Source organism: Idiotropiscis lumnitzeri, unplaced genomic scaffold, assembly GCF_059441095.1.
Source record: "Idiotropiscis lumnitzeri isolate Australia: NSW breed Sydney's pygmy pipehorse unplaced genomic scaffold, RoL_Ilum_1.0 HiC_scaffold_84, whole genome shotgun sequence".
In the NCBI taxonomy this organism is placed as follows: domain Eukaryota; kingdom Metazoa; phylum Chordata; class Actinopteri; order Syngnathiformes; family Syngnathidae; genus Idiotropiscis; species Idiotropiscis lumnitzeri.
The window spans coordinates 349,067-366,948 of record NW_028283622.1 but is presented as its reverse complement, the minus strand read 5'-3'; positions in this window follow the sequence as shown (position 1 = coordinate 366,948).

Sequence of the window (17,882 nt, the reverse complement as noted above, 5' to 3'; positions counted from 1 at the left end):
TCAGGATGTCTTTTTACACTATATAAAGGTGGAAATTTACATTGGAAACGTTTGGTTTAGCTGTTATAAAAGTTTGGTTTTTTAGTGCTGAAAATGCATTTTCAGCTCGCACTGTACACATTTGCTATGTGAGGCATTATCTCATAAGGGAAATACTGGACAATCAAATTAATGACTTCCCAGGCTTCAGGATGCCTTTTTACACTCTATAAATGTGGAAATTTACATTGGAAACGTTTGGTTTAGCTGTTAATGAAGTTTCGTTTTTTTAGTGCTGAAAATTCATTGTCTGCTGGCGCTGTACACTTTTTCTAAGTGTTGCAATATCTCATGAAGGAAATACTGGACAATCAAATTAATGACTTTCCAGGCTTCAGGATGCCTTTCTACACTATATAAAGGTGGAAATTTACATTGGAAACGTTTGGTTTAGCTGTTATAAAAGTTTGGTTTTTTAGTGCTGTAAATGCATTTTCAGCTCGCGCTGTACACATTTGCTATGAGAGGCATTATCTCATAAGGGAAATATTGGACAATCAAATTAATGACTGCCCAGGCTTCAGGATGCATTTTTACACTCTATAAATGTGGAAATTTACATTGGAAACATTTGGTTTAGCTGTTAATGAAGTTTCGTTTTTTTAGTGCTGAAAATTCATTGTCTGCTGGCGCTGTACACCTTTTCTAAGTGTTGCAATATCTCATGAAGGAAATACTGGACAATCAAATTAATGACTTTCAAGGCTTCAGGATGCCTTTCTACACTATATAAAGGTGGAAATTTACATTGGAAACGTTTGGTTTAGCTGTTATAAAAGTTTGGTTTTTTAGTGCTGTAAATGCATTTTCAGCTCGCGCTGTACACATTTGCTATGAGAGGCATTATCTCATAAGGGAAATATTGGACAATCAAATTAATGACTGCCCAGGCTTCAGGATGTCTTTTTACACTATATAAAGGTGGAAATTTACATTGGAAACGTTTAGTTTAGCTGTTATAAAAGTTTGTTTTTTTAGTGCTGTAAATGCATTTTCAGCTCGCGCTGTACACATTTGCTATGAGAGGCATTATCTCATAAGGGAAATATTGGACAATCAAATTAATGACTGCCCAGGCTTCAGGATGTCTTTTTACACTATATAAAGGTGGAAATTTACATTGGAAACGTTTAGTTTAGCTGTTATAAAAGTTTGTTTTTTTAGTGCTGAAAATGCATTTTCAGCTCGCACTGTACACATTTGCTATGTGAGGCATTATCTCATAAGGGAAATACTGGACAATCAAATTAATGACTTCCCAGGCTTCAGGATGCCTTTTTACACTCTATAAATGTGGAAATTTACATTGGAAACGTTTGGTTTAGCTGTTAATGAAGTTTCGTTTTTTTAGTGCTGAAAATTCATTGTCTGCTGGCGCTGTACACTTTTTCTAAGTGTTGCAATATCTCATGAAGGAAATACTGGACAATCAAATTAATGACTTTCCAGGCTTCAGGATGCCTTTCTACACTATATAAAGGTGGAAATTTACATTGGAAACGTTTGGTTTAGCTGTTATAAAAGTTTGGTTTTTTAGTGCTGTAAATGCATTTTCAGCTCGCGCTGTACACATTTGCTATGAGAGGTATTATCTCATAAGGGAAATATTGGACAATCAAATTAATGACTGCCCAGGCTTCAGGATGTCTTTTTACACTATATAAAGGTGGAAATTTACATTGGAAACGTTTAGTTTAGCTGTTATAAAAGTTTGTTTTTTTAGTGCTGTAAATGCATTTTCAGCTCGCGCTGTACACATTTGCTATGTGAGGCATTATCTCATAAGGGAAATACTGGACAATCAAATTAATGACTGCCCAGGCTTCAGGATGTCTTTTTACACTATATAAAGGTGGAAATTTACATTGGAAACGTTTGGTTTAGCTGTTATAAAAGTTTGGTTTTTTAGTGCTGAAAATGCATTTTCAGCTCGCACTGTACACATTTGCTATGTGAGGCATTATCTCATAAGGGAAATACTGGACAATCAAATTAATGACTTCCCAGGCTTCAGGATGCCTTTTTACACTCTATAAATGTGGAAATTTACATTGGAAACGTTTGGTTTAGCTGTTAATGAAGTTTCGTTTTTTTAGTGCTGAAAATTCATTGTCTGCTGGCGCTGTACACTTTTTCTAAGTGTTGCAATATCTCATGAAGGAAATACTGGACAATCAAATTAATGACTTTCCAGGCTTCAGGATGCCTTTCTACACTATATAAAGGTGGAAATTTACATTGGAAACGTTTGGTTTAGGTGTTATAAAAGTTTGGTTTTTTAGTGCTGAAAATGCATTTTCAGCTCGCACTGTACACATTTGCTATGTGAGGCATTATCTCATAAGGGAAATACTGGACAATCAAATTAATGACTTCCCAGGCTTCAGGATGCCTTTTTACACTCTATAAATGTGGAAATTTACATTGGAAACGTTTGGTTTAGCTGTTAATGAAGTTTCGTTTTTTTAGTGCTGAAAATTCATTGTCTGCTGGCGCTGTACACTTTTTCTAAGTGTTGCAATATCTCATGAAGGAAATACTGGACAATCAAATTAATGACTTTCCAGGCTTCAGGATGCCTTTCTACACTATATAAAGGTGGAAATTTACATTGGAAACGTTTGGTTTAGCTGTTATAAAAGTTTGGTTTTTTAGTGCTGTAAATGCATTTTCAGCTCGCGCTGTACACATTTGCTATGTGAGGCATTATCTCATAAGGGAAATCCTGGACAATCAAATTAATGACTTCCCAGGCTTCAGGATGCCTTTTTACACTCTATAAATGTGGAAATTTACATTGGAAACGTTTGGTTTAACTGTTAATGAAGTTTCGTTTTTTTAGTGCTGAAAAAACATTGTCTGCTGGCGCTGTACACTTTTTCTAAGTTTTGCAATATCTCATGTAGGAAATACTGGACAATCAAATTAATGACTTTCCAGGCTTCAGGATGCCTTTCTACACTATATAAAGGTGGAAATTTACATTGGAAACGTTTGGTTTAGCTGTTATAAAAGTTTGTTTTTTTAGTGCTGTAAATGCATTTTCAGCTCGCGCTGTACACATTTGCTATGAGAGGCATTATCTCATAAGGGAAATATTGGACAATCAAATTAATGACTGCCCAGGCTTCAGGATGTCTTTTTACACTATATAAAGGTGGAAATTTACATTGGAAACGTTTAGTTTAGCTGTTAATGAAGTTTCGTTTTTTTAGTGCTGAAAATTCATTGTCTACTGGCGCTGTACACTTTTTCTAAGTGTTGCAATATCTCATGAAGGAAATACTGGACAATCAAATTAATGACTTTCCAGGCTTCAGGATGCCTTTCTACACTATATAAAGGTGGAAATTTACATTGGAAACGTTTGGTTTAGCTGTTATAAAAGTTTGGTTTTTTAGTGCTGTAAATGCATTTTCAGCTCGCACTGTACACATTTGCTATGAGAGGCATTATCTCATAAGGGAAATATTGGACAATCAAATTAATGACTGCCCAGGCTTCAGGATGTCTTTTTACACTATATAAAGGTGGAAATTTACATTGGAAACGTTTGGTTTAGCTGTTATAAAAGTTTGGTTTTTTAGTGCTGAAAATGCATTTTCAGCTCGCACTGTACACATTTGCTATGTGAGGCATTATCTCATAAGGGAAATACTGGACAATCAAATTAATGACTTCCCAGACTTCAGGATGCATTTTTACACTCTATAAATGTGGAAATTTACATTGGAAACGTTTGGTTTAGCTGTTATAAAAGTTTGTTTTTTTAGTGCTGTAAATGCATTTTCAGCTCGCGCTGTACACATTTGCTATGTGAGGCATTATCTCATAAGGGAAATACTGGACAATCAAATTAATGACTGCCCAGGCTTCAGGATGTCTTTTTACACTATATAAAGGTGGAAATTTACATTGGAAACGTTTGGTTTAGCTGTTATAAAAGTTTGGTTTTTTAGTGCTGAAAATGCATTTTCAGCTCGCACTGTACACATTTGCTATGTGAGGCATTATCTCATAAGGGAAATACTGGACAATCAAATTAATGACTTCCCAGGCTTCAGGATGCCTTTTTACACTCTATAAATGTGGAAATTTACATTGGAAACGTTTGGTTTAGCTGTTAATGAAGTTTCGTTTTTTTAGTGCTGAAAATTCATTGTCTGCTGGCGCTGTACACTTTTTCTAAGTGTTGCAATATCTCATGAAGGAAATACTGGACAATCAAATTAATGACTTTCCAGGCTTCAGGATGCCTTTCTACACTATATAAAGGTGGAAATTTACATTGGAAACGTTTGGTTTAGCTGTTATAAAAGTTTGGTTTTTTAGTGCTGTAAATGCATTTTCAGCTCGCGCTGTACACATTTGCTATGAGAGGCATTATCTCATAAGGGAAATATTGGACAATCAAATTAATGACTGCCCAGGCTTCAGGATGTCTTTTTACACTATATAAAGGTGGAATTTACATTGGAAACGTTTAGTTTAGCTGTTAATGAAGTTTCGTTTTTTTAGTGCTGGAAATTCATTGTCTGCTGGCGCTGTACACTTTTTCTAAGTGTTGCAATATCTCATGAAGGAAATACTGGACAATCAAATTAAAGACTTTCCAGGCTTCAGGATGCCTTTTTACACTATATAAAGGTGGAAATTTACATTGGAAACGTTTGGTTTAGCTGTTATAAAAGTTTGGTTTTTTAGTGCTGTAAATGCATTTTCAGCTCGCGCTGTACACATTTGCTATGAGAGGCATTATCTCATAAGGGAAATATTGGACAATCAAATTAATGACTGCCCAGGCTTCAGGATGTCTTTTTACACTATATAAAGGTGGAAATTTACATTGGAAACATTTAGTTTAGCTGTTAATGAAGTTTCGTTTTTTTAGTGCTGAAAATTCATTGTCTGCTGGCGCTGTACACTTTTTCTAAGTGTTGCAATATCTCATGAAGGAAATACTGGACAATCAAATTAATGACTTTCCAGGCTTCAGGATGCCTTTCTACACTATATAAAGGTGGAAATTTACATTGGAAACGTTTGGTTTAGCTGTTATAAAAGTTTGTTTTTTTAGTGCTGTAAATGCATTTTCAGCTCGCGCTGTACACATTTGCTATGAGAGGCATTATCTCATAAGGGAAATATTGGACAATCAAATTAATGACTGCCCAGGCTTCAGGATGTCTTTTTACACTATATAAAGGTGGAAATTTACATTGGAAACGTTTGGTTTAGCTGTTATAAAAGTTTGGTTTTTTAGTGCTGTAAATGCATTTTCAGCTCGCGCTGTACACATTTGCTATGAGAGGCATTATCTCATAAGGGAAATATTGGACAATCAAATTAATGACTGCCCAGGCTTCAGGATGTCTTTTTACACTATATAAAGGTGGAAATTTACATTGGAAACGTTTGGTTTAGCTGTTATAAAAGTTTGGTTTTTTAGTGCTGAAAATGCATTTTCAGCTCGCACTGTACACATTTGCTATGTGAGGCATTATCTCATAAGGGAAATACTGGACAATCAAATTAATGACTTCCCAGGCTTCAGGATGCATTTTTACACTCTATAAATGTGGAAATTTACATTGGAAACGTTTGGTTTAGCTGTTATAAAAGTTTGTTTTTTTAGTGCTGTAAATGCATTTTCAGCTCGCGCTGTACACATTTGCTATGTGAGGCATTATCTCATAAGGGAAATACTGGACAATCAAATTAATGACTGCCCAGGCTTCAGGATGTCTTTTTACACTATATAAAGGAGGAAATTTACATTGGAAACGTTTGGTTTAGGTGTTATAAAAGTTTGGTTTTTTAGTGCTGAAAATGCATTTTCAGCTCGCACTGTACACATTTGCTATGTGAGGCATTATCTCATAAGGGAAATACTGGACAATCAAATTAATGACTTCCCAGGCTTCAGGATGCCTTTTTACACTCTATAAATGTGGAAATTTACATTGGAAACGTTTGGTTTAGCTGTTAATGAAGTTTCGTTTTTTTTAGTGCTGAAAATTCATTGTCTGCTGGCGCTGTACACTTTTTCTAAGTGTTGCAATATCTCATGAAGGAAATACTGGACAATCAAATTAATGACTTTCCAGGCTTCAGGATGCCTTTCTACACTATATAAAGGTGGAAATTTACATTGGAAACGTTTGGTTTAGCTGTTATAAAAGTTTGGTTTTTTAGTGCTGTAAATGCATTTTCAGCTCGCGCTGTACACATTTGCTATGAGAGGCATTATCTCATAAGGGAAATATTGGACAATCAAATTAATGACTGCCCAGGCTTCAGGATGTCTTTTTACACTATATAAAGGTGGAAATTTACATTGGAAACGTTTGGTTTAGCTGTTATAAAAGTTTGTTTTTTTAGTGCTGTAAATGCATTTTCAGCTCGCACTGTACACATTTGCTATGAGAGGCATTATCTCATAAGGGAAATATTGGACAATCAAATTAATGACTGCCCAGGCTTCAGGATGTCTTTTTACACTATATAAAGGTGGAAATTTACATTGGAAACGTTTACTTTAGCTGTTAATGAAGTTTCGTTTATTTAGTGCTGAAAATTCATTGTCTGCTGGCGCTGTACACTTTTTCTAAGTGTTGCAATATCTCATGAAGGAAATACTGGACAATCAAATTAATGACTTTCCAGGCTTCAGGATGCCTTTCTACACTATATAAAGGTGGAAATTTACATTGGAAACGTTTGGTTTAGCTGTTATAAAAGTTTGTTTTTTTAGTGCTGTAAATGCATTTTCAGCTCGCACTGTACACATTTGCTATGTGAGGCATTATCTCATAAGGGAAATACTGGACAATCAAATTAATGACTTCCCAGGCTTCAGGATGCCTTTTTACACTCTATAAATGTGGAAATTTACATTGGAAACGTTTGGTTTAGCTGTTAATGAAGTTTCGTTTTTTTTAGTGCTGAAAATTCATTGTCTGCTGGCGCTGTACACTTTTTCTAAGTGTTGCTATATCTCATGAAGGAAATACTGGACAATCAAATTAATGACTTTCCAGGCTTCAGGATGCCTTTCTACACTATATAAAGGTGGAAATTTACATTGGAAACGTTTGGTTTAGCTGTTATAAAAGTTTGGTTTTTTTAGTGCTGTAAATGCATTTTCAGCTCGCGCTGTACACATTTGCTATGAGAGGCATTATCTCATAAGGGAAATATTGGACAATCAAATTAATGACTGCCCAGGCTTCAGGATGTCTTTTTACACTATATAAAGGTGGAAATTTACATTGGAAACGTTTGGTTTAGCTGTTATAAAAGTTTGTTTTTTTAGTGCTGTAAATGCATTTTCAGCTCGCACTGTACACATTTGCTATGAGAGGCATTATCTCATAAGGGAAATATTGGACAATCAAATTAATGACTGCCCAGGCTTCAGGATGTCTTTTTACACTATATAAAGGAGGAAATTTACATTGGAAACGTTTACTTTAGCTGTTAATGAAGTTTCGTTTATTTAGTGCTGAAAATTCATTGTCTGCTGGCGCTGTACACTTTTTCTAAGTGTTGCAATATCTCATGAAGGAAATACTGGACAATCAAATTAATGACTTTCCAGGCTTCAGGATGCCTTTCTACACTATATAAAGGTGGAAATTTACATTGGAAACGTTTGGTTTAGCTGTTATAAAAGTTTGTTTTTTTAGTGCTGTAAATGCATTTTCAGCTCGCACTGTACACATTTGCTATGTGAGGCATTATCTCATAAGGGAAATACTGGACAATCAAATTAATGACTTCCCAGGCTTCAGGATGCCTTTTTACACTCTATAAATGTGGAAATTTACATTGGAAACGTTTGGTTTAGCTGTTAATGAAGTTTCGTTTTTTTAGTGCTGAAAATTCATTGTCTGCTGGCGCTGTACACTTTTTCTAAGTGTTGCAATATCTCATGAAGGAAATACTGGACAATCAAATTAATGACTTTCCAGGCTTCAGGATGCCTTTCTACACTATATAAAGGTGGAAATTTACATTGGAAACGTTTGGTTTAGCTGTTATAAAAGTTTGGTTTTTTAGTGCTGTAAATGCATTTTCAGCTCGCGCTGTACACATTTGCTATGAGAGGCATTATCTCATAAGGGAAATATTGGACAATCAAATTAATGACTGCCCAGGCTTCAGGATGTCTTTTTACACTATATAAAGGTGGAAATTTACATTGGAAACGTTTGGTTTAGCTGTTATAAAAGTTTGTTTTTTTAGTGCTGTAAATGCATTTTCAGCTCGCACTGTACACATTTGCTATGAGAGGCATTATCTCATAAGGGAAATATTGGACAATCAAATTAATGACTGCCCAGGCTTCAGGATGTCTTTTTACACTATATAAAGGTGGAAATTTACATTGGAAACGTTTGGTTTAGCTGTTATAAAAGTTTGTTTTTTTAGTGCTGTAAATGCATTTTCAGCTCGCACTGTACACATTTGCTATGAGAGGCATTATCTCATAAGGGAAATATTGGACAATCAAATTAATGACTGCCCAGGCTTCAGGATGTCTTTTTACACTATATAAAGGTGGAAATTTACATTTGAAACGTTTGGTTTAGCTGTTATAAAAGTTTGTTTTTTTAGTGCTGAAAATGCATTTTCAGCTCGCGCTGTACACATTTGCTATGAGAGGCATTATCTCATAAGGGAAATATTGGACAATCAAATTAATGACTGCCCAGGCTTCAGGATGTCTTTTTACACTATATAAAGGTGGAAATTTACATTGGAAACGTTTGGTTTAGCTGTTATAAAAGTTTGGTTTTTTAGTGCTGTAAATGCATTTTCAGCTCGCGCTGTACACATTTGCTATGAGAGGCATTATCTCATAAGGGAAATATTGGACAATCAAATTAATGACTGCCCAGGCTTCAGGATGTCTTTTTACACTATATAAAGGTGGAAATTTACATTGGAAACGTTTGGTTTAGGTGTTATATAAGTTTGTTTTTTTAGTGCTGAAAATGCATTTTCAGCTCGCACTGTACACATTTGCTATGTGAGGCATTATCTCATAAGGGAAATACTGGACAATCAAATTAATGACTTCCCAGGCTTCAGGATGCCTTTTTACACTATATAAAGGTGGAAATTTACATTGGAAACGTTTGGTTTAGCTGTTATAAAAGTTTGGTTTTTTTAGTGCTGAAAATTCATTGTCTGCTGGCGCTGTACACTTTTTCTAAGTGTTGCAATATCTCATGAAGGAAATACTGGACAATCAAATTAATGACTTTCCAGGCTCCAGGATGCCTTTCTACACTATATAAAGGTAGAAATTTACATTGGAAACGTTTGGTTCAGCTGTTATAAAAGTTTGGTTTTTTAGTGCTGTAAATGCATTTTCAGCTCGCGCTGTACACATTTGCTATGAGAGGCATTATCTCATAAGGGAAATATTGGACAATCAAATTAATGACTGCCCAGGCTTCAGGATGTCTTTTTACACTATATAAAGGTGGAAATTTACATTGGAAACGTTTAGTTTAGCTGTTATAAAAGTTTGTTTTTTTAGTGCTGTAAATGCATTTTCAGCTCGCGCTGTACACATTTGCTATGAGAGGCATTATCTCATAAGGGAAATATTGGACAATCAAATTAATGACTGCCCAGGCTTCAGGATGTCTTTTTACACTATATAAAGGTGGAAATTTACATTGGAAACGTTTAGTTTAGCTGTTATAAAAGTTTGTTTTTTTAGTGCTGAAAATGCATTTTCAGCTCGCACTGTACACATTTGCTACGTGAGGCATTATCTCAGAAGGGAAATACTGGACAATCAAATTAATGACTTCCCAGGCTTCAGGATGCCTTTTTACACTCTATAAATGTGGAAATTTACATTGGAAACGTTTGGTTTAGCTGTTAATGAAGTTTCGTTTTTTTAGTGCTGAAAATTCATTGTCTGCTGGCGCTGTACACTTTTTCTAAGTGTTGCAATATCTCATGAAGGAAATACTGGACAATCAAATTAATGACTTTCCAGGCTTCAGGATGCCTTTCTACACTATATAAAGGTGGAAATTTACATTGGAAACGTTTGGTTTAGCTGTTATAAAAGTTTGGTTTTTTAGTGCTGTAAATGCATTTTCAGCTCGCGCTGTACACATTTGCTATGAGAGGCATTATCTCATAAGGGAAATATTGGACAATCAAATTAATGACTGCCCAGGCTTCAGAATGTCTTTTTACACTATATAAAGGTGGAAATTTACATTGGAAACGTTTAGTTTAGCTGTTAATGAAGTTTCGTTTTTTTAGTGCTGAAAATTCATTGTCTGCTGGCGCTGTACACTTTTTCTAAGTGTTGCAATATCTCATGAAGGAAATACTGGACAATCAAATTAATGACTTTCCAGGCTTCAGGATGCCTTTCTACACTATATAAAGGTAGAAATTTACATTGGAAACGTTTGGTTTAGCTGTTATAAAAGTTTGGTTTTTTAGTGCTGTAAATGCATTTTCAGCTCGCGCTGTACACATTTGCTATGAGAGGCATTATCTCATAAGGGAAATATTGGACAATCAAATTAATGACTGCGCAGGCTTCAGGATGTCTTTTTACACTATATAAAGGTGGAAATTTACATTGGAAACGTTTGGTTTAGCTGTTATAAAAGTTTGGTTTTTTAGTGCTGTAAATGCATTTTCAGCTCGCGCTGTACACATTTGCTATGAGAGGCATTATCTCATAAGGGAAATATTGGACAATCAAATTAATGGCTGCCCGGGCTTCAGGATGTCTTTTTACACTATATAAAGGTGGAAATTTACATTGGAAACGTTTAGTTTAGCTGTTAATGAAGTTTCGTTTTTTTAGTGCTGAAAATTCATTGTCTGCTGGCGCTGTACACTTTTTCTAAATGTTGCAATATCTCATGAAGGAAATACTGGACAATCAAATTAATGACTTTCCAGGCTTCAGGATGCCTTTCTACACTATATAAAGGTGGAAATTTACATTGGAAACGTTTGGTTTAGCTGTTATAAAAGTTTGGTTTTTTTAGTGCTGTAAATGCATTTTCAGCTCGCGCTGTACACATTTGCTATGAGAGGCATTATCTCATAAGGGAAATATTGGACAATCAAATTAATGACTGCCCAGGCTTCAGGATGTCTTTTTACACTATATAAAGGTGGAAACTTACATTGGAAACGTTTGGTTTAGGTGTTATATAAGTTTGGTTTTTTAGTGCTGAAAATGCATTTTCAGCTCGCACTGTACACATTTGCTATGTGAGGCATTATCTCATAAGGGAAATACTGGACAATCAAATTAATGACTTCCCAGGCTTCAGGATGCCTTTTTACACTCTATAAATGTGGACATTTACATTGGAAACGTTTGGTTTAGCTGTTAATGAAGTTTCGTTTTTTTAGTGCTGAAAATTCATTGTCTGCTGGCGCTGTACACTTTTTCTAAGTGTTGCAATATCTCATGAAGGAAATACTGGACAATCAAATTAATGACTTTCCAGGCTTCAGGATGCCTTTCTACACTGTATAAAGGTGGAAATTTAAATTGGAAACGTTTGGTTTAGCTGTTATAAAAGTTTGGTTTTTTAGTGCTGTAAATGCATTTTCAGCTCGCGCTGTACACATTTGCTATGAGAGGCATTATCTCATAAGGGAAATATTGGACAATCAAATTAATGACTGCCCAGGCTTCAGGATGTCTTTTTACACTATATAAAGGTGGAAATTTACATTGGAAACGTTTGGTTTAGCTGTTATAAAAGTTTGTTTTTTTAGTGCTGTAAATGCATTTTCAGCTCGCACTGTACACATTTGCTATGAGAGGCATTATCTCATAAGGGAAATATTGGACAATCAAATTAATGACTGCCCAGGCTTCAGGATGTCTTTTTACACTATATAAAGGTGGAAATTTACATTGGAAACGTTTACTTTAGCTGTTAATGAAGTTTCGTTTATTTAGTGCTGAAAATTCATTGTCTGCTGGCGCTGTACACTTTTTCTAAGTGTTGCAATATCTCATGAAGGAAATACTGGACAATCAAATTAATGACTTTCCAGGCTTCAGGATGCCTTTCTACACTATATAAAGGTGGAAATTTACATTGGAAACGTTTGGTTTAGCTGTTATAAAAGTTTGTTTTTTTAGTGCTGTAAATGCATTTTCAGCTCGCACTGTACACATTTGCTATGTGAGGCATTATCTCATGAGGGAAATACTGGACAATCAAATTAATGACTTCCCAGGCTTCAGGATGCCTTTTTACACTCTATAAATGTGGAAATTTACATTGGAAACGTTTGGTTTAGCTGTTAATGAAGTTTCGTTTTTTTAGTGCTGAAAATCCATTGTCTGCTGGCGCTGTACACTTTTTCTAAGTGTTGCAATATCTCATGAAGGAAATACTGGACAATCAAATTAATGACTTTCCAGGCTTCAGGATGCCTTTCTACACTATATAAAGGTGGAAATTTACATTGGAAACGTTTGGTTTAGCTGTTATAAAAGTTTGGTTTTTTAGTGCTGTAAATGCATTTTCAGCTCGCGCTGTACACATTTGCTATGAGAGGCATTATCTCATAAGGGAAATATTGGACAATCAAATTAATGACTGCCCAGGCTTCAGGATGTCCTTTTACACTATATAAAGGTGGAAATTTACATTTGAAACGTTTGGTTTAGCTGTTATAAAAGTTTGGTTTTTTAGTGCTGAAAATGCATTTTCAGCTCGCGCTGTACACATTTGCTATGAGAGGCATTATCTCATAAGGGAAATATTGGACAATCAAATTAATGACTGCCCAGGCTTCAGGATGTCTTTTTACACTATATAAAGGTGGAAATTTACATTGGAAACGTTTGGTTTAGCTGTTATAAAAGTTTGGTTTTTTAGTGCTGTAAATGCATTTTCAGCTCGCGCTGTACACATTTGCTATGAGAGGCATTATCTCATAAGGGAAATATTGGACAATCAAATTAATGACTGCCCAGGCTTCAGGATGTCTTTTTACACTATATAAAGGTGGAAATTTACATTGGAAACGTTTGGTTTAGGTGTTATATAAGTTTGGTTTTTTAGTGCTGAAAATGCATTTTCAGCTCGCACTGTACACATTTGCTATGTGAGGCATTATCTCATAAGGGAAATACTGGACAATCAAATTAATGACTTCCCAGGCTTCAGGATGCCTTTTTACACTCTATAAATGTGGAAATTTACATTGGAAACGTTTGGTTTAGCTGTTAATGAAGTTTCGTTTTTTTAGTGCTGAAAATTCATTGTCTGCTGGCGCTGTACACTTTTTCTAAGTTTTGCAATATCTCATGTAGGAAATACTGGACAATCAAATTAATGACTTTCCAGGCTTCAGGATACCTTTCTACACTATATAAAGGTGGAAATTTACATTGGAAACGTTTGGTTTAGCTGTTATAAAAGTTTGTTTTTTTAGTGCTGTAAATGCATTTTCAGCTCGCGCTGTACACATTTGCTATGTGAGGCATTATCTCATAAGGGAAATACTGGACAATCAAATTAATGACTGCCCAGGCTTCAGGATGTCTTTTTACACTATATAAAGATGGAAATTTACATTGGAAACGTATGGTTTAGCTGTTATAAAAGTTTGGTTTTTTTAGTGCTGAAAATTCATTGTCTGCTGGCGCTGTACACTTTTTCTAAGTGTTGCAATATCTCATGAAGGAAATACTGGACAATCAAATTAATGACTTTCCAGGCTCCAGGATGCCTTTCTACACTATATAAAGGTGGAAATTTACATTGGAAACGTTTGGTTTAGCTGTTATAAAAGTTTGGTGTTTTAGTGCTGTAAATGCATTTTCAGCTCGCGCTGTACACATTTGCTATGAGAGGCATTATCTCATAAGGGAAATATTGGACAATCAAATTAATGACTGCCCAGGCTTCAGGATGTCTTTTTACACTATATAAAGGTGGAAATTTACATTGGAAACGTTTAGTTTAGCTGTTAATGAAGTTTCGTTTTTTTAGTGCTGAAAATTCATTGTCTACTGGCGCTGTACACTTTTTCTAAGTGTTGCAATATCTCATGAAGGAAATACTGGACAATCAAATTAATGACTTTCCAGGCTTCAGGATGCCTTTCTACACTATATAAAGGTGGAAATTTACATTGGAAACGTTTGGTTTAGCTGTTATAAAAGTTTGGTTTTTTAGTGCTGTAAATGCATTTTCAGCTCGCGCTGTACACATTTGCTATGAGAGGCATTATCTCATAAGGGAAATATTGGACAATCAAATTAATGACTGCCCAGGCTTCAGGATGTCTTTTTACACTATATAAAGGTGGAAATTTACATTGGAAACGTTTGGTTTAGCTGTTATAAAAGTTTGGTTTTTTAGTGCTGAAAATGCATTTTCAGCTCGCACTGTACACATTTGCTATGTGAGGCATTATCTCATAAGGGAAATACTGGACAATCAAATTAATGACTTCCCAGGCTTCAGGATGCATTTTTACACTCTATAAATGTGGAAATTTACATTGGAAACGTTTGGTTTAGCTGTTATAAAAGTTTGTTTTTTTAGTGCTGTAAATGCATTTTCAGCTCGCGCTGTACACATTTGCTATGTGAGGCATTATCTCATAAGGGAAATACTGGACAATCAAATGAATGACTGCCCAGGCTTCAGGATGTCTTTTTACACTATATAAAGGTGGAAATTTACATTGGAAACGTTTGGTTTAGCTGTTATAAAAGTTTGGTTTTTTAGTGCTGAAAATGCATTTTCAGCTCGCACTGTACACATTTGCTATGTGAGGCATTATCTCATAAGGGAAATACTGGACAATCAAATTAATGACTTCCCAGGCTTCAGGATGCCTTTTTACACTCTATAAATGTGGAAATTTACATTGGAAACGTTTGGTTTAGCTGTTAATGAAGTTTCGTTTTTTTAGTGCTGAAAATTCATTGTCTGCTGGCGCTGTACACTTTTTCTAAGTGTTGCAATATCTCATGAAGGAAATACTGGACAATCAAATTAATGACTTTCCAGGCTTCAGGATGCCTTTCTACACTATATAAAGGTGGAAATTTACATTGGAAACGTTTGGTTTAGCTGTTATAAAAGTTTGGTTTTTTAGTGCTGTAAATGCATTTTCAGCTCGCGCTGTACACATTTGCTATGAGAGGCATTATCTCATAAGGGAAATATTGGACAATCAAATTAATGACTGCCCAGGCTTCAGGATGTCTTTTTACACTATATAAAGGTGGAAATTTACATTGGAAACGTTTAGTTTAGCTGTTAATGAAGTTTCGTTTTTTTAGTGCTGGAAATTCATTGTCTGCTGGCGCTGTACACTTTTTCTAAGTGTTGCAATATCTCATGAAGGAAATACTGGACAATCAAATTAAAGACTTTCCAGGCTTCAGGATGCCTTTTTACACTATATAAAGGTGGAAATTTACATTGGAAACGTTTGGTTTAGCTGTTATAAAAGTTTGGTTTTTTAGTGCTGTAAATGCATTTTCAGCTCGCGCTGTACACATTTGCTATGAGAGGCATTATCTCATAAGGGAAATATTGGACAATCAAATTAATGACTGCCCAGGCTTCAGGATGTCTTTTTACACTATATAAAGGTGGAAATTTACATTGGAAACGTTTGGTTTAGCTGTTATAAAAGTTTGGTTTTTTAGTGCTGTAAATGCATTTTCAGCTCGCGCTGTACACATTTGCTATGAGAGGCATTATCTCATAAGGGAAATATTGGACAATCAAATTAATGACTGCCCAGGCTTCAGGATGTCTTTTTACACTATATAAAGGTGGAAATTTACATTGGAAACGTTTGGTTTAGCTGTTATAAAAGTTTGGTTTTTTAGTGCTGAAAATGCATTTTCAGCTCGCACTGTACACATTTGCTATGTGAGGCATTATCTCATAAGGGAAATACTGGACAATCAAATTAATGACTTCCCAGGCTTCAGGATGCATTTTTACACTCTATAAATGTGGAAATTTACATTGGAAACGTTTGGTTTAGCTGTTATAAAAGTTTGTTTTTTTAGTGCTGTAAATGCATTTTCAGCTCGCACTGTACACATTTGCTATGTGAGGCATTATCTCATAAGGGAAATACTGGACAATCAAATTAATGACTTCCCAGGCTTCAGGATGCCTTTTTACACTCTATAAATGTGGAAATTTACATTGGAAACGTTTGGTTTAGCTGTTAATGAAGTTTCGTTTTTTTTAGTGCTGAAAATTCATTGTCTGCTGGCGCTGTACACTTTTTCTAAGTGTTGCAATATCTCATGAAGGAAATACTGGACAATCAAATTAATGACTTTCCAGGCTTCAGGATGCCTTTCTACACTATATAAAGGTGGAAATTTACATTGGAAACGTTTGGTTTAGCTGTTATAAAAGTTTGGTTTTTTAGTGCTGTAAATGCATTTTCAGCTCGCGCTGTACACATTTGCTATGAGAGGCATTATCTCATAAGGGAAATATTGGACAATCAAATTAATGACTGCCCAGGCTTCAGGATGTCTTTTTACACTATATAAAGGTGGAAATTTACATTGGAAACGTTTGGTTTAGCTGTTATAAAAGTTTGTTTTTTTAGTGCTGTAAATGCATTTTCAGCTCGCACTGTACACATTTGCTATGAGAGGCATTATCTCATAAGGGAAATATTGGACAATCAAATTAATGACTGCCCAGGCTTCAGGATGTCTTTTTACACTATATAAAGGTGGAAATTTACATTGGAAACGTTTACTTTAGCTGTTAATGAAGTTTCGTTTATTTAGTGCTGAAAATTCATTGTCTGCTGGCGCTGTACACTTTTTCTAAGTGTTGCAATATCTCATGAAGGAAATACTGGACAATCAAATTAATGACTTTCCAGGCTTCAGGATGCCTTTCTACACTATATAAAGGTGGAAATTTACATTGGAAACGTTTGGTTTAGCTGTTATAAAAGTTTGTTTTTTTAGTGCTGTAAATGCATTTTCAGCTCGCACTGTACACATTTGCTATGTGAGGCATTATCTCATAAGGGAAATACTGGACAATCAAATTAATGACTTCCCAGGCTTCAGGATGCCTTTTTACACTCTATAAATGTGGAAATTTACATTGGAAACGTTTGGTTTAGCTGTTAATGAAGTTTCGTTTTTTTAGTGCTGAAAATTCATTGTCTGCTGGCGCTGTACACTTTTTCTAAGTGTTGCAATATCTCATGAAGGAAATACTGGACAATCAAATTAATGACTTTCCAGGCTTCAGGATGCCTTTCTACACTATATAAAGGTGGAAATTTACATTGGAAACGTTTGGTTTAGCTGTTATAAAAGTTTGGTTTTTTAGTGCTGTAAATGCATTTTCAGCTCGCGCTGTACACATTTGCTATGAGAGGCATTATCTCATAAGGGAAATATTGGACAATCAAATTAATGACTGCCCAGGCTTCAGGATGTCTTTTTACACTATATAAAGGTGGAAATTTACATTGGAAACGTTTGGTTTAGCTGTTATAAAAGTTTGTTTTTTTAGTGCTGTAAATGCATTTTCAGCTCGCACTGTACACATTTGCTATGAGAGGCATTATCTCATAAGGGAAATATTGGACAATCAAATTAATGACTGCCCAGGCTTCAGGATGTCTTTTTACACTATATAAAGGTGGAAATTTACATTGGAAACGTTTGGTTTAGCTGTTATAAAAGTTTGTTTTTTTAGTGCTGTAAATGCATTTTCAGCTCGCACTGTACACATTTGCTATGAGAGGCATTATCTCATAAGGGAAATATTGGACAATCAAATTAATGACTG